This window comes from Antennarius striatus, chromosome 16 (genome assembly GCF_040054535.1).
Source record: "Antennarius striatus isolate MH-2024 chromosome 16, ASM4005453v1, whole genome shotgun sequence".
In the NCBI taxonomy this organism is placed as follows: domain Eukaryota; kingdom Metazoa; phylum Chordata; class Actinopteri; order Lophiiformes; family Antennariidae; genus Antennarius; species Antennarius striatus.
Window position 1 is genome coordinate 490,405 of NC_090791.1, and position 23,906 is coordinate 514,310.

Genomic DNA, 23,906 nt, shown 5'->3' on the forward strand with positions numbered 1-23,906 from the left:
TCAGCACCAGCACTCCACACACCGGCCAGAGGGGGGGGTCGTCACTCCTCTGCTGGCCTCTGGCCCCCCAGACCCCCCCCACCCCCGGCTGCTCTGGTCACATCCTCAGAACACAACCTGGTTCTGGAAACGTCTGCAGGTGAGTCTGACATCAACCTAAAGGTCAGGGGGGGTCAAAGGTCAACAGTCAACGGAGAGGGAGGGGCTGCAGACACTCACAGAGCCCCGTGTGTGTGTGTGTGTGTGTGTCAATCACACATCCCACTGAGCACAGAAATAATTTTGTTTCCGTCCTGGGGGGTTGGGTGGGTGGAATCAAGTTGCTCGCTGACAGTGAGTCAAGCTGTTCAATAACGGCGCCGTCGCCGCGGCGACTCCAGCGCCACAAGAGGCGGTTAAAGATCTAAATTAGATGGGGGGGGGCGTCCCCATCCTCATCGGGGGGGCGAGGCTCAAGTGGTGCTCAGCAAGTTTTCAGCATTGATTTCATCCCCATCACGTGTCAAACTCAAGGCCCGGGGGCCAAATGTGGCCCTCCACATCATTTAATGTGGCCCTCGAGAGCATAAAGGTCAGAGTGTCTAAAATAAGTCGGTCAAAAGTGTTTTAACCAAAACTACATTTCCCACAATGCAGTAGTTCATCCCATTTGAACTCTGACTAAACGTAGTGAACAAAGTTAACGTCCTAACTTGTGTCTGATGTTATTTTTCTTTATTGATTGATAGTTTGATCCTTGATTGATGGAGTTCTGTGGGTTTAATAACCTGACAAATGAAAAGGATTTATGTTAGAACAGAGAAACAAACAAACATGTTTTTTCTGTCTAACTGTAATGTTTGGAACTAGAATCAGTCAGAAATTCAGTTATTTAACATTAAGGAGTAGTTACATTTAGTTACATTACACTGAGTTACATTTAGTTACATTTATTAGTTACATTAAGGAGTAGTTACATTTAGTTACATTACACTGAGTTACATTTAGTTACATTTATTAGTTACATTAAGGAGTAGTTACATTTAGTTACATTACACTGAGTTACATTTAGTTACATTGATTAGTTACATTAAGGAGTAGTTACATTTAGTTACATTACACTGAGTTACATTTAGTTACATTGATTAGTTACATTAAGGAGTAGTTACATTTAGTTACATTACACTGAGTTACATTTAGTTACATTTATTAGTTACATTAAGGAGTAGTTACATTTAGTTACATTACACTGAGTTACATTTAGTTACATTGATTAGTTACATTAAGGAGTAGTTACATTTAGTTACATTACACTGAGTTACATTTAGTTACATTGATTAGTTACATTAAGGAGTAGTTACATTTAGTTACATTACACTGAGTTACATTTAGTTACATTTAGTAGTTACAGCTGACCCTTTGAGGACAGCCGTAATGCTGATGTGGCCCCCTGTGAAAATGAGCTTGAACCCCCCGGTCTACATGAACCAGATTTCAGTGACGGTGGTTCCCTTCAGGACCCGGATCAGGACCTGAACCGGTTTTCTCTCCAGAACTCTCTCTGACTGTTTCTGACTGACTTCCTCAAACTCTCGGCGCGTGTCAAACTTCCTGTCAGCGTCTCGGGGGAGGGAACGTTCCGTCTCGGTCTGAACTCTGAGCTCCTCACAGACGGGATCTTCACCCCCCCCCCCCTTACCGCCCCCCGCAGGTCCGGGTCGACATTTAGAACCTTTATGGGCCGTTAGGAGACACTTTTAATGATTAACTCTGGTTTGTTTTCCAGCTAAACGTCAAGCAGAAGATAAAAAATACCACAGCACGCTTACAGTACACCACATTATATATAATATATATAAATATAAATACATATATAATTATATAACACACGCCTCAAATTGAAATGGGACGGAGGAAGCAGAAGGGAATAGGACGCGGTCGCTAGCTGACTTATCACTTGTCTCATTAGCTGGAACAGCGACTGTCAGCAGCTCCTTCCTCCAACGGCACAAAGGAGGCGCCGCAGCACAGCGCTAACAGGCTGATACCGCTAACACACCGCTAACAGGCTGATACCGCTAATACACCGCTAACAGGCTGATACCGCTAACACACCGCTAACAGGCTGATACCGCTAACACACCGCTAACAGGCTGATACCGCTAACACACCGCTAACAGGCTGATACCGCTAACACACCGCTAACAGGCTGATACCGCTAACACACCGCTAACAGGCTGATACCGCTAACACACCGCTAACAGGCTGATACCGCTAACACACCGCTAACAGGCTGATACCGCTAACACACCGCTAACAGGCTGATACCGCTAACACACCGCTAACAGGCTGATACTGCTAACAAACTGCTAACAGGCTGACACCGCTAACACACCGCTAACAGGCTGATACCGCTAACACACCGCTAACAGGCTGATACCGCTAACACACCGCTAACAGGCTGATACCGCTAACACACCGCTAACAGGCTGATACCGCTAACACACCGCTAACAGGCTGATACCGCTAACACACCGCTAACAGGCTGATACTGCTAACAAACTGCTAACAGGCTGATACCGCTAACAGAATGATACTGCTAACATATCCCTAACATACCGCTAACAGGCTGATACTGCTAACAAACTGCTAACAGGCTGATACCGCTAACAGAATGATACTGCTAACTATAACATACCGCTAACAGACTGATATGGCTAACATACTGCTAACACAGACTGATACCCCGCCCCCCCTCCAGAGGTGGGGCGGGGTCAGAAGCCAAACCAACCCACCAGTCTCACATTAAAACAGCGTTTGAGACGATCCAGAGGACACGCGATACGCTAGCTGCTAGCTGCTAGCCGCCGCTGATGGAGGCTAACGATCCCAGCGAGGCGGGGGTTGCGGTGCAGACGAGCTGATTGGCTCAGGAGGTTAAAAACCGGTTCCACCCTTCAGCGTCCTGAAGGGAACGGGAACCAGAGGCGTCCCTCAGGGCGTCACGCCGGGCGCTAACAGAGGTGGGAGGGGTCAGAGGCGGGGCCTGACGGATGCCGATACGGTAACGGGTGACTGAGAGGAGGAGCCTGACCATACGTCTCCACGGCGACGCCGAGCCCACCGGGGGCTGGCGGGCGCATTAGCGGTTTTTGAGGGATGCACATCAGCATCAGGTCGTCCCGTCGTTGCCGTGACAACTCCGGATCCCAGCTGACATCGCTGGCGAGAGGCCAGGAGGAGGTCCCGCCCCCACCAGTCGATAACGACCCGGGGGCGCCGCAGAAACAACACGCCTGATGGTGGCGGGGCACCGGGACCGAGGGCGCTCACCCGGCGCTCAGGCGGGGCGGCCCCCTCCCCCCCCAGCAGCAAAGAGGCTGTAACAGCAGCAGGTTTCACACCCAAAGCGGCGCCGTCGTTAAATCAATAAGTCGTTCCCTTTAATGGGATCAGACTCTGGAAACTAATTGAAAACGGCTCCATTGACTCCAGCGGCCGCAGAACAACACTGATGTCACCGCCGGAAAAACAAGGACCGCCCGCCGCTGGCGTTCAGCTGCACCGGACGCCTCGCCGCCGCCGCCGCGCTGCAGACACTCCAGAAGTGGAGCAGGAAGCAGGAAGTGAAACTTGGTACTTAGAGGTAACGCGATTAGCTGAGAGGCTCTTAAGTGATTTCTTTCCCGCGTCCCACAAACACACTCATGTCGCCGCAGCAGGCGAACGCCGCCGCGCCGCTGCACCGGCCCCCTGGCGCCAGGGGGAGGGGCTTCAGGAACGTTTTGTGACAGGTTTGAGAGTATTGATTTATATCAGAGGAAATAACAGAGCGTTCCATTCCAATCAGAAGCCCCGGGGGCACGCGGCCAGCCGTTACCCCGGAACCCCCCCCATCGACGGCGAGGAGCGGCGGCGCATTCACTGCTCCGTTTAATAAAGGGGAAAGACATCAGCTTGGATACCGTCGTCAAGGCCGGACTGTCACGCTGGTGGGTGTGGTCATGAAACGTAACTCCACCCTCACAAACTGACCCCACCCAACGCTCCTCTGTCGTCTGATTGGACGGGAGGAGGGGTTTCTGCGTTGCCTGGCGGCGTCAGGTTCAGGTTGTGGTTGGGGGGGTGTGGTCTGAACCTCTAGGAATGGAGGAAGCGCGTCCTGAACGCTGGCGTCCAACCACAACCTCGCTTCAATCGATAGCTGTGAAAGCGATCGGCGGCTTCAGCCGCACCCATAACTAGCATAGCCATTAGCCTGCTGGGCCGTGCTGACAGGCTGAGCTGGAGGATTAGTTAACAGGTGGGAGTCTCTCTCACACACACACACACACACACACACACACACACACACACACACACACACACACACACACACACTTGCTTTTTCACTTGGAAGAATGACATGTCCACATAACGGCGTGCTCCAGCGGACGCGGCGCCATCTGGTTGGAGGGCGCTGATGGAGCGGCTCCATTAGGCTTGACTTTCAGCGGCCGACCTGACTGCGCTAAGGCTAACGCTAACACTGCGCTAACACCGCGGTGACGCTGCTTGCGTTACATACCAGGTGCGGGGCGAGCTAGCTGGATCGCTGCGAGGCAACAGCAACTAAACTTTTTTGTGGGGGGGCTGGCAGCGGGTCACCGGTGGCCCCCGGCCCCGGGGCCACATCCTGTTCTTTTGATGATCTGCAGGAAACACAGGCGCACAAAATGGAGGGAAGCGGCGCTTTGGCGATGAGGTAATGGCGCTGGAGGGGGGGGCGTTCGACACTTGTTGTTCTATCCTTGAACGAGGTGCTCGAGCTAAATTGGCTGCGCAAATGGCTAATGTGGCTAATGCGGCTAATGGAATTGAGAGCCGCCCTGCATAAGGACGTCTGCTAAGCAAATAAATAATTTAATGCAAATCCCAGCGCCGTGCCCCCCGCCAATTAAGATAACCTGTTTTAGCTGTAAGTGATTTTATTACATTAGCATGCCGTAGCTCTGACTGCATTAGGGGGGGTTTAATCAGTCTGTAATCAAATTACAGCACAAGACAGAAGGAGGAAGTGAGGAGATTCCACAAAGCACCTTCTGCACACCTGCAGGACGCTTCCCACAAGTCTGCATTCACAACCCTGAAGGTACATACGGAGTGTTCACCACGTGTGGTATGCACCCCCATGTAGTAGTGACCTCATGTGGTATGCACCTTTGTGCCATATGCACCATCCTATTCCATGTACCAATGTTCCGTATGCATCACTGTTTTGTATGCACCACTTTTTTTTTGTGCACCACTGTGCCGTATGCACCACTGTTCCGTATGCACTACTGTTCCGTATGCACCACTCTTCCGTATGCACCACTCTTCCATATGCACCACTGTGCCGTATGCACCAATGTTCCGTATGCACCACTGTTCCGTATGCACCACTGTGCACCTATGCTCAGTATGCACCACTGTTCTGTATGCACCATTGCTCCGTATGCACCACTGTTCCGTGTGCACCACTGTTCCGTGTGCACCACTATGCACCAATGTTCCGTATGCACCACTGTGCCGTATGCGCCATTGTGCCGTATGCACCACTGTTCTGTATGCACCACTGTTCTGTATGCACCACTGTTCTGTATGCACCACTGTGCGGTATGCACCAATGTTCCGTATGCACCACTGTTCCGTATGCACCACTGTTCCGTATGCACCACTGTTCCGTATGCACCACTGTTCCGTATGCACCATTGTGCCGTATGCACCAATGTTCCGTATACACCACTTTTCCGTATGCACCACTATTCCGTATGCACCACTGTTTACCAATGTTCCGTATACACCACTGTTCCATATGCACCACTGTTCCATAAGCACCACTGTTCTGTATGCACCACTGTTTACCAATGTTCCGTATGCACCACTGTTCCATATACACCACTGTGCCGTATGCACCACTGTTCCGTATACACCACTGTTCCGTATGCACCACTGTTCCATGTGCACCACTGTGCCGTATGCACCACTGTTCCGTATGCACCACTGTTCCGTATGCACCACTGTTCCGTATGCACCACTGTTCCGTATGCACCACTGTGCCGTATGCACCACTGTTCCGTATGCACCACTGTTCCGTATGCACCACTGTTCCGTATGCACCACTGTTCCGTATGCACCACTGTTCCGTATGCACCACTGTTCCGTATGCACCACTGTGCCGTATGCACCACTGTGCCGTATGCACCACTGTTCCGTATGCACCACTGTTCCGTATGCACCACTGTTCCGTATACACCACTGTTCCGTGTGCACCACTGTTCCGTGTGCACCACTGTGCCGTATGCACCACTGTTCCGTATGCACCACTGTTCCGTATGCACCACTGTTCCGTATGCACCACTGTTCCGTATGCACCACTGTGCCGTATGCACCACTGTGCCGTATGCACCACTGTTGCGTATGCACCACTGTTCCGTATGCACCACTGTTCCGTATGCACCACTGTGCCGTATGCACCACTGTTCCGTATGCACCACTGTTCCGTATGCACCACTGTTCCGTATGCACCACTGTTCCGTATGCACCACTGTTCCGTATGCACCACTGTGCCGTATGCACCACTGTTCCGTATGCACCACTGTTCCGTATGCACCACTGTTCCGTATGCACCACTGTTCCGTATGCACCACTGTGCCGTATGCACCACTGTTCCGTATGCACCACTGTTCCGTATGCACCACTGTTCCGTATGCACCACTGTGCCGTATGCACCACTGTTCCGTATGCACCACTGTTCCGTATGCACCACTGTGCCGTATGCACCACTGTTCCGTATGCACCACTGTTCCGTATGCACCACTGTTCCGTATGCACCACTGTTCCGTATGCACCACTGTGCCGTATGCACCACTGTTCCGTATGCACCACTGTGCCGTATGCACCACTGTTCCGTATGCACCACTGTTCCGTATGCACCACTGTTCCGTATGCACCACTGTTCCGTATGCACCACTGTTCCGTATGCACCACTGTTCCGTATGCACCACTGTTCCGTATGCACCACTGTTCCGTATGCACCACTGTGCCGTATGCACCACTGTTCCGTATGCACCACTGTTCCGTATGCACCACTGTTCCGTATGCACCACTGTGCCGTACGCACCCTCATCAGTTAGAGTGCTTAGCAGCCAGCAGCTGCTGGTGTCCGGTTCTTGTCGTCCTCCGGCTGCGGCGATGGAGGGATGCTCCTTTTGTTTCGGGGCGTGTGATTGGCTAACGACGTAACATCATATCCCTCATGATGTTCGCTGTCACATCCAATAAAGAATCACCGCCGGGCTAACTGCATTAGCGGCGTGATTAACATAACACGCTCCTGCAATCATCGGCGCTGCTCGGTCGCGCTGACCGTCGGATCGGGACCGGGGGGGAAGATCTATGGCGCCGTTCACGCGGCGATCGAGAATATTCACGGGGAGGGGGCCGGGGGGGTGGGTTGAGCCGAGGCTGTCAGAGCGCCGCCGCGCCGCGCTGACAAATCTGCCTCGCCGGCGCGAGCGCTGCCAAAACTCAGCCGCTCATTGCCTTGTTTTCCAGCTTTTGTTTTTCCTCTGCTTATTGGAAGCCGGCGTTGGGCGGGGGAGGGGGCCGGATGGATGGTGGGAGTGGGTGGAGGGGCAACATGAGAAATGTGTTTGCCCTGGAGGCAAAGTGCAGAGCGGAGTCTTTAAAGCTCCTCGCTGACAGGAGCTCCTGATGGCTGACAGACGTCGTCTCACATGAAGGAGATCCGCTGGAGACGAGTCGGTCTTGATCAGCCCCTCCCTTATCGCCCCCCCCCCCCATCAGGATGGATGGATGAAGAAATAAACAAATGAATGAGCTGACGGCCGATTCGCCGCCGCTCCGGCGTGCGTGAAGGTGCGTCTGATCGGCCTCGCCTCAGGTGCCCCCCCTCCTGATGTGGTTATCATCGGGTGGCGGCGATGCCGGCGGATGGTTCAACCTCTTGGACTAATTACCTGAAGCCCCCGCCGCCTCTAATGAGGATCATTACAGGTGGGGGTGACTCCGCCGCGGCGCCGCCTGACATTTCCTCTGGTTGTGATGAAGAGAACAAAGGAAGGCGTCGCCACGCCGACCGGAGCGGCGCTAATCTCCAGCGCGCCGCGGACATGCTAACCAACAGGAGCTAACGGGCTGTCGGACATTTCTACACGCGCTCACCTGTGCCCCCCCCCGGCCCCCCCGGTGCCCCCCCTCATGAATTATGGCCTCGCCGTTGGAGAAGTCATTGATAGGAAGGTCGAGCAGCAGCGGAGGAGGAGGGGGGGGGGATCAATGGGAAGCGTCTCAATTAATCTGGGGGGGGATTGATCGCGGCCTAAACGGGTAAACAGGATTGTCTATTTAAGGGCGGCGATCCCTGAATCATCACTTCAGCTCCAATGGACCAGGAGGGCCACAGCTGCTGCCCCCCCGGCCCCCGCTCCTCCTCTTCCTCACCTGCAACGGGGAGGGGGTGAGGTGCATGTGGCCCCCGATGGCCGCCGGGGGGGCCGCTCAGACCGATCCAACCTGAACCCTGACCAACGCGCAAGCTGGGCCCCCCCCTGCTTTGTGGCGCCGCGGAAACAGATGCTGTAAGGACTGAATACAAAACACAGTGTTATGCCCCCCCCAACCAGGACCGGAGGAAGAGGAGGAGGAGGAGGAGGAAGAGGAGCATGAATTACAATGGGGAATGTTTTACGGCGGATGCCCTGGGGGGGCAGAACACGGCCGGGCAGATGAACGGAAACGAGGGTATCATCAGCATACGAGGAGATACTGGATCTGCCCCTCCTGCTGCTACTCCTCCTCCTCCCCCTCCTCCTCCCCCTCCTCCATCTCCTCCTCCTCCTCCCCCTCCTCCTCCCCCTCCTCCTCCCCCTCCTCCATCTCCTCCTCCTCCTCCCCTTCCTCCACCTCCTCCTCCTCCTCCTCCTCCCCTTCCTCCACCTCCTCCTCCTCCTCCTCCTCCCCCTCCTCCCCCCCCTCCTCCTCCCCCTCTTCCATCTCCTCCTCCTCCTCCCCTTCCTCCACCTCCTCCTCCTCCTCCTCCTCCTCCCCTTCCTCCACCTCCCCCTCTTCCTCCTCTTCTTCCTCCTCCCCCTCCTCCTCTTCCCCCTCCTCTTCTTCCTCCTCCCCTTCCTCCTCCTCCTCCCCCTCCTCCTCTTCCTCCTCCCCTTCCTCCACCTCCTCCTCCTCCCCTTCCTCCACCTCCTCCTCCTCCTCCTCCTCCTCCTCCTCCCCCTCCTCCCCCCCCTCCTCCTCCAGAGCCTGATGAAGAGGCTCTCCTCTCCTCCTCACTGCTCTGATTTACTCCTGCTATCTGAGGGAATTGGGCTGGAAGCTTCCTTATTAAGAGGAGACTGTCTGAAGGGTCGCTGACTGATTGGCCAATTGAACGGCGGCACGTGAGCGGAGCGGCGGCGGCGCTCTGCCACAACACGCACACGCCAGCGCACACAAACACGCGGTGGTTTATGTATGAGCTGCGGCGGCACATGCCTGTCACTTCCTGCTCGCCGCTGCAGCCCAGTAAAGCGGGCGGATCCATCTCTATAAAAGGCCCTTAAATCGCTCCCCGGCGGCGAGCGGCGAGCATTCCGACGCCGCGCAACCGATCCTCCGACACGCGGGAAAACCGCTGCGATCGGGAAGACAACCCCCCCAGTCCGCGCTATCCGCACCAGGATGACATCATTTGCACCTGAGACGGGAGGAAGGCATCCATCACATTATCCCCGCCCACTGCTGGCTGTCTGTGCCCACAGGCCCCGCCCCCATACGCGCCGCATACATTTCCACCAAAAAGACAACTCTTTAAACAGAAGTGCTTCCGCCGCGTCTCGGCGCCGATCCGCTGGACCTGCTGCCTGACCTCAATTTGCTTCCATCTCTGTATCTGTAATAGCCCATCTGTTTCTTCCTGCTGGCGAGCGGCGGCGCCGCCATCGAGCATCAGCGCACCAATCAGACCAGGAAAGGCTGCGAACGCGTTTGGAGACGCGTGTGACGAGCAGCAGAGCCTCCAGCGCCGGTACGAACCAAACGAGCCAATGAAGAGCTCAAGGTGACAAATGGACGCCGGCGCCGGTCACGTGACCGAGGCTATACGCTCGGCCCGTACACACCTCGTAAAGATCAGCCTTCGTCGGGATCGATCCGGTGAATTATTTTTTACGTTGGGGGAAAAAATCCCGTCGATACTCCTGACGTGTTTTTCCTGCGGGCCGCGAACACAACACGCTCATGAATATTAATGCTGCAGCTGATGAATAATGTCACCTGTTTATCCAATGAAAAGCATCGCAATGATCAAACAACATTACCATTTATGACAGTTATGCCCCCCCCCCCGCTCAGCGTGAATTATTAATGAGGGCCATTGATTGGCCGGCTGCAGAAGGTGAGCCGGATAATTCCGTAAGTGCCAGAGTGTATATTGTCCCGCTGGCCGGAGCTCCGCCCCCTCCTCCATCACTACCTTTCGCCAGGCGAACAGGGCAGGTCTTTCCTGTAATTCCATTACCGCTGCTGCGATGGCATCCCATCATCCCCCAGGACGACTTAGGGACCACTTAGAGACGGCGGCGCGTTCAGCTGCGTTACAGTGATGCTGCCAACAGGGCAACAAGCTCCATCTATCACGTCTAACAGCAGCGGCGGCGTGAACGCATCCTGATGAAAGACACCGGGGGGACGCCGGGAGACACACCCAGACAAACGCCGGGAGAAACGCCTGGAGAAACGCCGGGAGACACACACAGACAAACGCCGGGAGACACACCGGGAGAAACGCCAGGAGACACACCGGGAGAAACGCCAGGAGACACACCGGGAGAAACGCCGGGAGACACACCGGGAGAAACGCCGGGAGACACACCGGGAGAAACGCTGGGAGACACACCCAGACAAACACCGGGAGACACACCGGGAGAAACGCCGGGAGAAACGCCGGGAGAAACGCCGGGAGACACACCGAGACAAACGCCGGGAGACACACCGAGACAAACGCCGGGAGACACACCGGGAGAAACTCCCAGACGGACGAGTACCAAAGACTAATGTGGGGAATCAGCCCAGCTGATTAGTCGCCATGGAAACATGAGGACACACCACAAGATAAAGCAATGCAATGTAACACGATGTAACACAACGTAACCGGACATAATGCAATGCATGTAATGCAATGTAACATAACGCAATTTAACATAGCATAGTGTAAAGCAACGTAACGCAAATTAACATAACGTAACACAACAACGTAACGCAACGTAATGTAATGCAAGTCAATGTAATGTCATGCAACATAATGCAACATAAAACATAACGTAACACAATGTAACTTAACAACATAGCATAACACAGCGCAACGTAACACAACGCAACGTAACACGTCACGTAACACAACGCCACGTAACACAACGTCACGTAACACAACGTCACGTAACACAACGCCACGTAACACAACGCCACGTAACACAACGCCACGTAACACAACGTCACGTAACACAACGCCACGTAACACAACGCCACGTAACACAACGCCACGTAACACAACGCCACGTAACACAACGCCACGTAACACAACGCCACGTAACACAACGCCACGTAACACAACGCCACGTAACACAACGTCACGTAACACAACGCCACGTAACACAACGCCACGTAACACAACGCCACGTAACACAACGTCACGTAACACAACGTCACGTAACACAACGTCACGTAACACAACGTCACGTAACACAACGTCACGTAACACAACGTCACGTAACACAACGTCACGTAACACAACGTCACGTAACACAACGTCACGTAACACAACGTCACGTAACACAACGTCACGTAACACAACGTCACGTAACACAACGTCACGTAACACAACGTCACGTAACACAACGTCACGTAACACAACGTCACGTAACACAACGTCACGTAACACAACGTCACGTAACACAACGTCACGTAACACAACGTCACGTAACACAACGTCACGTAACACAACGTCACGTAACACAACGTCACGTAACACAACAGAAAGCTACATAACATCATGACGCTAAACAAGATGATCAGAACAAATCAGACGCCACGGCTCAGCAGAACAAAACCAACACGCATCTATACTTACACACAATGACAACATGAACACATCAACACAACATGAACACATGAACACAACATGAACACATGAACACAACATGAACACATCAACACAACATGAACACATCAACACAACATGAACACATGAACACAACATGAACACATCAACACAACATGAACACATCAACACAACATGAACACATGAACACAACATGAACACAACATGAACACATGAACACAACATGAACACATGAACACAACATGAACACAACATGAACACATCAACACAACATGAACACATGAACACAACATGAACACATCAACACAACATGAACACATCAACACAACATGAACACATGAACACAACATGAACACATCAACACAACATGAACACATCAACACAACATGAACACATCAACACAACATGAACACATCAACACAACATGAACACATCAACACAACATGAACACAACATGAACACATGAACACAACATGAACACATCAACACAACATGAACACAACATGAACACATGAACACAACATGAACACATGAACACAACATGAACACATGAACACAACATGAACACATGAACACAACATGAACACATGAACACAACATGAACACATGAACACCTTTTAAATGTTGAACTTAAGTTAAAATCCAGCAAATGTTTCATTTCTGCTGATCAGCTGCAGCGCCCCCCCCGCCCCCACCTCCCCATCCTGCCCCCACCCCACACAGGATAATGGTTGATTTTACTGCTGTGACGCTTCAGTGGGTTGGAATGGATGGACTGTGTGACACCCCCCCCCCAGAGGATTCAGATCTAGAGACCAGATCTACAGACCAGATCTTGAAGTCAGGTGACCGACCTCGTCCCCGCCCCCCACCCTCCCCCCATGACGGTGAGGGTGAACCGGGCTGGGGGGTGGATCAGGCATGGGTTACCCCAATAAACCCGCCTCTCTCTAATCACCACTGCCTCACCCCTACCCTCACTCCCCCCATCTCCCCCCGGGGTGAATAAATCTGCCCCTCCTGACAGCCGCAATCAACAAGCGCCGTAGTGAACCATGGGTAATGGGCGCTTAAGACAGGGGCGTACGGGAGCCGCACAATTTACAGCAACAATTACAGCCCCCATACAACCCATGCCTGGAGGGCGGGGGCAGCTCCAGGAAGGGTGGGAGGTGTTGGTGATGCCCAGGTGCGTCAACCAATGAGAGAGCAGGGCCAGAATCTGGTAGGAGTCGCCAGAAGAAGATCATTATCTTCCACCAGTGCTAACGCTACGTAGCTGTGCTGAATCTGTGCCCCCCGCCTGCAGCCAACCCCCCATGGAGGTGACCTCTATGACCTCACGCCACCGGTTTAATCCACACGCGACCTTTTGAAGTCTATTACCACGAACACGTCAGGCGTGAAACCGGCGACCTGGTGCGTGACCCCCGGACACGGGTGACCCCGCCCCCCACCCAAGCCCACATCACCATGAAACACGACAGCATTGGAGGAAAAGCTGCTGACGCGGCGCTAACAAAGCGCTAACGGAGCGCTAACAGGATGTAGCTTTGATAGCTTTCATTGCTCGGCGTCTATTGGAGGTAAAGTGAATAAAATCCCTTCTAATTAGCATAAATTCATTCAGTCCACATGTGAGAAACACCCGTATCAGATCTAATCTCTCTGCGCTTCAGATTGAATTACTGCACAGCGTGGGGGAGGGACCCTGTGCAGGGAGGGGGGGCGGTCATTAGTTCCAAACAAGGAGCGAGATTCATTAGGATTCACCCAAAAGAAGGAAAAGTTTAGATAAACTTTGAGGGGAGAAAAGAGAAATTGTAATTAGACATGAAAAATATTCCCAATAATCAAATCACATTTTGTACTCGGGGCTTTGAGATTAAATTAACGGAGTTCATCTGCTGGTATCTCTCTCAGCCGCTTTCCTCACTCTCAAATGTGTTGCCGGAACGCCGTCCCCCGGGAGCCGATAGGAATCTAATTAACTCCGATCAATATTACTCACAATCGTCTCTGCAGCTGCAGCGTCTGTCTGACGCTCGTACGTCCGTTTGTTCGCTCGTTTGTTCGTGCGTTCGCACGAACAAACGAGAGCATAAAAATGTGTGTGTGTGTGTGTGTGTGTGTGTGTGTGTGTGTGTGTTTGTGTGTGTGTGTGTGTGTGTGTAAGTGTGTGTGTGTGTGTGTGTGTGTGTAAGTGTGTGTGTGTGTGTAAGTGTGTGTAAGTGTGTGTGTGTGTGTGTGTGTAAGTGTGTGTGTGTGTGTGTGTGTGTGTGTGTGTGTGTGTGTGTGTGTGTGTGTGTGTGTGTGTGTGTGTAAGTGTGTGTGTGTGTAAGTGTGTGTGTGTGTGTGTGTGTGTGTGTGTGTGTGTGTGTGTGTGTGTGTGTAAGTGTGTGTGTGTGTGTGTGTGTAAGTGTGTGTGTGTGTGTGTGTGTGTGTGTGTGTGTGTGTGTGTGTGTGTTGTTCATTCGTTTTCTTGTTCGTTCATTCATTCGTTCTTTTGTACGATAGTACGTTCTCTCGTTCTTTCTACGTTCTCTCGTTCTTTCTACGTTCTCTCGTTCTTTCTACGTTCTCTCGTTCTTTCTACGTTCTCTCGTTCTTTCTACGTTCTCTCGTTCTTTCTACGTTCTCTCGTTCTTTCTACGTTCTCTCGTTCTTTCTACGTTCTCTCGTTCTTTCTACGTTCTCTCGTTCTTTCTACGTTCTCTCGTTCTTTCTACGTTCTCTCGTTCTTTCTACGTTCTCTCGTTCTTTCTACGTTCTCTCGTTCTTTCTACGTTCTCTCGTTTGTTTTCTTGTTCTTTCCTCCATGCGTTCGCTCGTGCCGCCTTTTTTTCCCTAGCTCGCCACCGGAGGCGCTGTTGCCCCGTTTCCTGGCCCCATCCCCCGCTGCTGCATGTTGAAGAGGCAGCGGCGCGGCGCACCTGCGGAATGTGCTGATTCAGGTGGGAGAGGCGGGGTTTGGTGCAGAGGGGGGGATTTGCTACAGATTATTGGTTGGCATTTTCCTCCCATGATGCTTCAGATTAATTATGATCATCGCGTCTGGAGCCCCGCCCATAAGCTACGCCCACTTTAAGGTCATCAAACCGTCATCACCCGTCTGCAGACGAGGGCCGACAGGAGGCTCCTGGAGCTGCAGCAGACATTAGGACATTTCTGGAGGCCATGCCCCCATGCTGCCACGCCCCCATGCTGCCACGCCCCAGTGCTGCCACGCCCCCGTGCTGCCACGCCCCAGTGCTGCCACGCCCCCATGCTGCCACGCCCCCATGCTGCCACGCCCCCATGCTGCCACGCCCCCATGCTGCCACGCCCCAGTGCTGCCACGCCCCAGTGCTGCCACGCCCCCATGCTGCCACGCCCCCATGCTGCCACGCCCCAGTGCTGCCACGCCCCAGTGCTGCCACGCCCCCATGCTGCCACGCCCCCATGCTGCCACGCCCCAGTGCTGCCACGCCCCCATGCTGCCACGCCCCAGTGCTGCCACGCCCCCATGCTGCCACGCCCCCATGCTGCCACGCCCCCATGCTGCCACGCCCCCATGCTGCCACGCCCCAGTGCTGCCACGCCCCAGTGCTGCCACGCCCCCATGCTGCCACGCCCCCATGCTGCCACGCCCCAGTGCTGCCACGCCCCCATGCTGCCACGCCCCAGTGCTGCCACGCCCCCATGCTGCCACGCCCCCATGCTGCCACGCCCCCATGCTGCCACGCCCCCATGCTGCCACGCCCCAGTGCTGCCACGCCCCAGTGCTGCCACGCCCCCATGCTGCCACGCCCCAGTGCTGCCACGCCCGGGACATGAGGCATTCATGGAAAACGGGATATCTGAGCGCTGTCCATCAGCGTGTTGGCCCGACATGAACCCCCAGGATCAGCTGTTAGAACGTCTCTTCATCACAAAAACAATAAAACAGCAGTGAATAAAACCAAACCGGGGGTGTCCCTCAGACAGACTGCGCCCCCTACGGGTCGCAAACGGAACTCCACTCCACGCGCTGCAGCGGCGGCCTGCGACATCGGCAAACAGGAAATGTTTGCAGTGAGCTTCGTCTCAGAAACACGGATCCCGCCGGGGGGGGGGCACACCGCCGCGTGTGTTTGTGTTTGTGTTGTGTACACACGACCAACGCCACCGCCATGTCTGACAAATACCTCCAGCTTTAACGCATCGCAGCGCGTTGCAGCTGCACAGCGGCGCGCATAGCAACCACGGGGCCAGGGGGCCGGGGGGGGCCTCGTGTGGTCAGCTGTTACTCCTCCATTGGTATTTTTAGGAGGAGGAGGGAGGGTGCTGTGACTCCAGCTCCCGCATCAACAACACATCCTCACGCGTTCTTCGTCCAATCAGAAGCCACCTTCAGTCAAGAACAGACTTAAACAAAAAGGTGTGTGTGTGTGTGTGTGTGTGTGTGTGTGTGTGTGTGTGTGTCTGTGTGTGTGTGTGTGTGTGTGTGTGTGTGTGTGTGTGTGTGTGTGTGTGTGTGTGTGTGTGTCTGTGTGTGTGTGTGTGTGTGTGTGTGTGTGTCTGTGTGTGTGTGTGTGTGTGTGTGTGTGTGTGTGTGTGTGTGTGTGTGTGTGTGTGTGTGTGTGTGTGTGTGTTTTCTCTTCTCTCCACAGACCATTTTATCTTTACATTATCAACCTCTGTTGGTGCAAAAACCTCCAAACTAGTGCTGTGCTAACTCAGGGGTTCCCCAGACCCGCTCCGTGGATCATGTGACACCGGTCCGCAAATAAAATCTGACAAATAATAGTTTTTTATTAAAGCTTCCAGTATTTCTCACTGTCACATATCAGAAAACCGCAGTTATCTTTGTTAGCTAACCACAAGCTAACCCGTCAAAAGAATGAGCAAAAACAACAACAAAAAACTCACTGGAGAGATTTTTGGCGAGAACATGAGCCAATGAGGCGACGGCAGAGGCGTCGCAGAAAGAAAACAACACTCACCAGAAAATAAAGGCTCACACCTAAACCTTGAGTTCAGACTCACGGGATGCACCAGATTTTAGTCACTCTGACCTTTCATGCTCTCGAGGGCCACATGAAATGATGTGGAGGGCCACATCTGGCCCCCGGGCCTTGAGTTTGATCACGTTTAGGGCGTCCTGTCTTTACCGGGACAGGAGGACGGCTGTCGTCTCCGCCTGCTGAACTCTACGGAGCCTCAGACGCCTCCACACGTCTGGATGTCGGCGGACGAGGGTCGGTTTCAGACCGTTGTTAGGAAGGAGGAACTCTTTCTTTCTGGATCCTCACCCCCTCCCACCTTTACCAGCCGCCCCCCTCCCTCCCTGTCTTCACGGGGAGTCGGAGTTCTGTGCATTCAGCACATTTCAGCGCGCTGGATATTTGAAATGTCAGGACATTTGCTCTGCTTATGTGTGGTAGATCTGAACCTCCGTGGGCTCGGCACATTCCTGAAACCGGCCGCATGTATTATTCATTCAGGGACGCATACTGGGGGGGGGGGGCACACTTGACTTTGTCAACGCTCTGTAAACACATGCGCTAAATTATTGAGGCACGCAAAGGACGGCCTGTTGCTCGCTGGCGGAGCGACGCCATGACAGGTTGGACGGGCCGTAACAAGGAGCTGCGTCAGCAGCCCCCAACACGCATTAAACATGTATGAATGGCCAGAAGACCCCCCCAAATCGGCCCCCACCCACCGCTGGCGATGCTGCCCACCTTCCTCCAACAACCTCGACAAGATTCATCTGCCAGTCCCCCCGTCTGCCCCCGTCAGTCACCTCCACCACCGGCCGGACCGACGGGCGCCGCTGTCACTGAGGCCCCATCGGTGGAGTCCTGACGGACCTGGGGGGTCCTGTCGGACCTGGGAAGGTCCTGACAGACCCGGGGGGTCCTGACAGACCCGGGGGGGGTCCTGACAGACCCGGGTCATTACCGGCCGCGGTCGGAGAGCACCGGCGGAGCCCCCAGCCTCCACAGCCGCGTTCCCCCTCCATCATGTTTCCTGACAAGTGTTTGTTGAGAGGAGCCTCAGTCTGGTTTCTGTAACGGGCCCCCCCCCGTCCAATAGGTGGTGATTTCCTGATGGTCTAATTGGTCCCGGGGGGGGGGTTTGTCTTCATCTGTTATGAGCGGACCCACAGGACCGTGCCTTTATTGGATTTATGACAGCAGAGAGGAGCCGTGCTAAAGCTACAATTTATTAACACTTTCTGCTTTTAATTGAGCCGTGGAGCGCCGCTGCCTCCTGCCTCTCTCTGCTGAGGCACCGGCGCCGCTGCCTCCTGCTTCTCTCTGCTGAGGCACCGGCGCCGCTGCCTCCTGCTTCTCTCTGCTGAGGCACCGGCGCCGCTGCCTCCTGCTTCTCTCTGCTGAGGCACCGGCACCGCTGCCTCCTGCTTCTCTCTGCTGAGGCACCGGCGCCGCTGCCTCCTGCTTCTCTCTGCTGAGGCACCGGCGCCGCTGCCTCCTGCTTCTCTCTGCTGAGGCACCGGCGCCGCTGCCTCCTGCTTCTCTCTGCTGAGGCACCGGCACCGCTGCCTCCTGCTTCTCTCTGCTGAGGCACCGGCGCCGCTGCCTCCTGCTTCTCTCTGCTGAGGCACCGGCGCCGCTGCCTCCTGCTTCTCTCTGCTGAGGCACCGGCGCCGCTGCCTCCTGCTTCTCTCTGCTGAGGCACCGGCGCCGCTGCCTCCTGCTTCTCTTTGCTGAGGCACCGGCGCCGCTGCCTCCTGCTTCTCTCTGCTGAGGCACCGGCGCTGCCCTGGGTCAGCTGACCACAGTCCGGTCATGATGGCAGCCAATCACAGTGAGAGAGGAGAGCCTTCCTCTGCCACGCCCCCTGAATCACTGAGTTACAGACAGACGGCCAATAAACAGCGAGGTGTCGTTAACCCTTTGACTCCTGCTGTGACTCCACTGATAAACCCTGATCGATTGGTTACACGACTACTAATATAACTACTATTACTACCAATATAACTACTATTACTACTAATGTAACTACTATTACTAATATAACTGCTATTACTACTAATGTAACTACTATTACTAATATAACTACTATTACTACTAATGTAACTACTATTACTAATATAACTACTATTACTACTAATATAATGCAGTGTTGATAAAATTCCAGAATGGTAAACACAAGATTGTTCTGAAACAAGGCTTCAAACCCAATTAATGAGAATCTCACTAAAAAGAATGCTGATATCACTAAAAAAGCTTGACAACTGCAGAAGAATGGACTCATGGACAACACCTGGACCAACACCTGGACCAACACCTGGACCAACACCTGGACCAACACCTGGACCAACACCTGGACCAACACCTGGACCAACACCTGGACCAACACCTGGACCAACACCTGCAGGATCTTCATCAGAACAAAGGGGCTTTCTCCAGACCAGATGAAAACAATGGTGATCAGGAGTGCAGAGGAGTTGGTGAAATATGATCAATAAAGAAGAACAAGAGTTGTTACTACACCAGAGATCAGTACAACAGAGTCACTTCAATAGTGGAGCTCTACGGTTTTGGACACGTCAAGTATTTCATGGAACAGTTGTAAAACCATTCAACATAATCAATGTCAGAAACATGGATTAATGAACAAAACAACAACATGTATTCATGATAACATGGGATAACATTAACTTGAGACTTTAAAGATCATGTTGATATCTTTAGACCATATAATACCATGTGAAACTGTTAAAGTGTGACAAACTGGTTAATTCTTGTATGAACACTGTCTGCTGAGGGAGGTGAAGGTGATCATTATATTCATGTGGAGAACACTGGTAAGGTCAACTTCCTGTTTGACTATCCATGATGTTAACAAACCTTGTGTTCCAGGAAGAATGTAAACATGGTTATACTCTAGGGTAAAGGCTAATGTCTGGAAGTGGATAAGGGTATGAACGTCTGTCAGAATTCACTGGATGAGCTGGTTGAAGACTTTTAATGTCTGAGTTTGTTGATTACATATTCTAATGACAGATGTTTGTTGATTCTGGGGAAATTTTACAAACCTAATGTCGTCTACCCGTTAACCCTTTATTATTCTGATGTTGTCGTTGACAAAGTAAATGTGAAGGAGTGAAGTCTGTTATATTAACATGTCCAGAAAAAAAATAAATTAAATAAATATAATAAAATAATATAACTACTACTACCATCACTACTACTACTACTACTACTACTACTACTACTACTACTACTACAACTGCTATTACTACTAATATAACTATCTCAGTAACCCCTCGTTTATTCGTGCTTCAAGATGCCCGGCTTCACTACATCGCTGATTTTTGGTAGGTAGTCATGTGATACCGTACGCGCATGCTATTGGCTGACAGCATCTGGAAGTGCGCTGCGTTCAGAGACTCACAGAACGCAGTATTTAAGAAACACTTTTGTTCAACACCAAAGTGTTTTAAACAGTCTATCAGAGTGTTTTAAAGGTAACACAGAGAGAAGGTGGTTTAATATCAGTATGGGGGGGTTTCAGGTTTATTATCAATATGGGGGGGTTCAGGTTTAATATCAGTATGGGGGGTTCAGGTTTAATATCAGTATGGGGGGGTTCAGGTTTAATATCAGTATGGGGGGGGTTCAGAAACGTTTACATTAACGTAAATAATAAAACAGTTTGTTTCGATATCGCAGTATTTCATTTTTCACAGGTGGTTCCTGGAACGCATTAACCGCGAGTAACAAGGGATTACTGTAATACTATTAGTACTACTAGTATGACTACTATAATTACTACTGTAACAACTACAATTACTACTACTACTACTATTAGTACTAGCATGACTATGATAACTACAACTATAATTACTACTACTACTGCTATAACTACTAGTACTGTAACAACAACTACTGCTGCTACTACTACAACTACTATAAGAAATACTACTAATATAGCTACTACTACTACTACTCCTACTCTTCATCTTCTTGTTCTTCTTCTTTTCCCAATGAAAACTTCTTGAATTCTGATTTAAAATGTGTTTCCGTATAAAATAAAACAAATCAAAGTTAATTAAAGAACAGAACCCGAGGACCTGGTTCTATCGAGGCCACCGGAACTAAACTGCCAGCTGAACCCTGACCCTAACCCCAACCCTGACCCTAACCCCAACATGAACCCCAACCCTAACCACTAACCCGAACCCTAATCCTAACCCCAAATCCTAACCCTCACATGAACCCGAATCCCAACCCTGACCCTAACCCTAACCACTAATCCTAACCCTAACCCTAATCCTAACCACTAATCCTAATCCTAACCCTAACAACTAACCCTAACCCTAATCCTAACCACTAATCCTAATCCTAACCCTAACCACTAATCCTAACCACTAATCCTAACCTTAACCACTAATCCTAATCGTAACCACTAATCCTAACCCTAACCACTAATCCTAACCCTAACCCTAACCACTAATCCTAATCCTAACCCTAACCCTAACAACTAACCCTAACCCTAATCCTAACCACTAATCCTAATCCTAACCCTAACCACTAATCCTAATCCTAACCCTAACCACTAATCCTAACCTTAACCACTAATCCTAATCGTAACCACTAACCCTAACCCTAACCCGAACCCTAATCCTAACCCCAAATCCTAACCCTCACATGAACCCGAATCCCAACCCTGACCCTAACCCTAACCACTAATCCTAACCCTAACCCTAATCCTAACCACTAATCCTAATCCTAACCCTAACAACTAACCCTAACCCTAATCCTAACCACTAATCCTAATCCTAACCCTAACCACTAATCCTAACCACTAATCCTAACCTTAACCACTAATCCTAACCCTAACCCTAATCCTAACCACTAATCCTAATCCTAACCCTAACAACTAACCCTAACCCTAATCTTCTTCTTTTCCTTTCGGCTTTTCCCTTCAGGGGTCGCCACAGCCAATCAGTGTCCTCCATCTAACCCTGTCTTCTCATCCTCTTCTCTCACACCAACTACCTTCATGTCCTCTTTCACTACATCCATAAACCTCCTCTTTGGTCTTCCTCTAGGCCTCCTGCCTGGCAGTTCAAAACTCAGCATCCTTCTACCAATATATTCACTATCTCTCCTCTGGACATGTCCAAACCATCTCAGTCTGGCCTCTCTGACTTTATCTCCAGAACCTCTAACATGTGCTGTCCCTCTGATGGACTCATTCCTGATCCTATCCTTCCTGGTCACACCCAGAGAGAACCTCAGCATCTTCATCTCTGCTACCTCCAGCTCTGTCTCCTGTCTTTTCCTCAGTGACACTGTCTCTAGACCAAACAACATCGCTGGTCTCACCACAGTTTTGTACACCTTTCCTTTCATTTTAGCTGAAACTCTTCTATCACACATCACACCTGACACTTTCCTCCCACCCGTTCCATCCTGCCTGGACACGCTTCTTCACCTCTTTTCCACACTCTCCATTGCTCTGGACTGTTGACCCTAAGTACTTCAAGTCCTCCACCTTCTTGATCTCTTCTCCCTCTAACCTCACTCTTCCACTTGGGTCCCTCTCATTCACACACATGTACTCTGTCTTACTGCGGCTAACCTTCATTCCTCTCCTTTCCAGGACAAACCTCCACCTCTCTAGCTTCTCCTCCACCTGTTCCCTGCTCTCACTGCAGATCACAATGTCATCTGCAAACATCATAGTCCATGGAGATTCCTGCCTAACCTCGTCTGTCAGCCTGAACATCACCATAGCAACAAGAAGGGGCTCAGAGCTGATCCCTGATGCAGTCCCACCTCCACCTTGAACTCCTCTGTCACACCTACACACACCTCACCACTGTCTTACAGTCCTCATACATGTCCTGCACCGCTCTAACATACTTCTCTGCCACTCCAGACTTCCTCATACAATACCACAGTTCCTCTCTGGACACCCTGTCATCAGCTTTCTCCAGATCTACAAAAACACAATGCAGCTCCCTCTGGCCTTCTCTGTACTTCTCTATCAACATCCTCAAAGCAAATACTGCATCTGTAGTACTCTGTTTTGGCATGAAACCATACTGCTGCTCACAAATGTTCACTTCTGCCCTTAGTCTATCTTCCACTACTCTCTCCCATAACTTCATTGTATGGCTCATCAGCTTTATTCCTCTGTAGTTGCCACAACTCTGCACATCTCCCTTGTTCTTAAAAATGGGCACCAGCACACTTCTCCTCCATTCCTCAGGCATCTTCTCACTATCTAAGATCCTGTTGAACAACCCAGTCAGAAACTCTACTGCCACCTCTCCTAGACACTTCCATACCTCTACAGGTATATCATCAGGACCGACTGCCTTTCCACTCTTCATCCTCTCCAGTGCCCTCCTCACTTCATCCTGACTAATCTTTGCTACTCCTGGTCCACAACAGTCACCTCTTCTAGTCTTTGTTCTCTCTCATTTTCCACGTTCATCAACTCTTCAAAGTACTCTTTCCATCTTCCCATCACACTACTGGCACCTGTCAATAGACTTCCATCCCTATCCTTAATCACCCTAACCTGCTGCACGTCCTTCCCATCTCTGTCTCTCTGTCTTGCCAACCGGTATAGATCAGTCTCTCCCTCCTTACTGTCCAAACTAGCATACAAGTCATCATAAGCTTCTTGTTTGGCCTTTGCTACCTCTACCTTCACCTTACGCTGCATCTCCCTGTACTCCTGTCTACTCTCCTCAGTCCTCTCAGTGTCCCACTTCTTCTTAGCTAACCTCTTTCTCTGTATACACTCCTGTACCTCCTCA

At 51.7% G+C, this 23,906-nt stretch overlaps 1 protein-coding gene and 1 pseudogene across 1 annotated transcript in view; one reads left to right on the plus strand and one right to left on the minus strand.

The window, feature by feature from the left end:
* LOC137609981 (RNA binding protein fox-1 homolog 3-like) overlaps window positions 1-23,906 on the minus strand; it is a 267,024-nt gene that overhangs the window by 113,570 nt on the left and 129,548 nt on the right. The window lies entirely within an intron of this gene.
* Window positions 14,294-17,943, plus strand: LOC137609316 (keratin-associated protein 10-8-like; annotated as a pseudogene).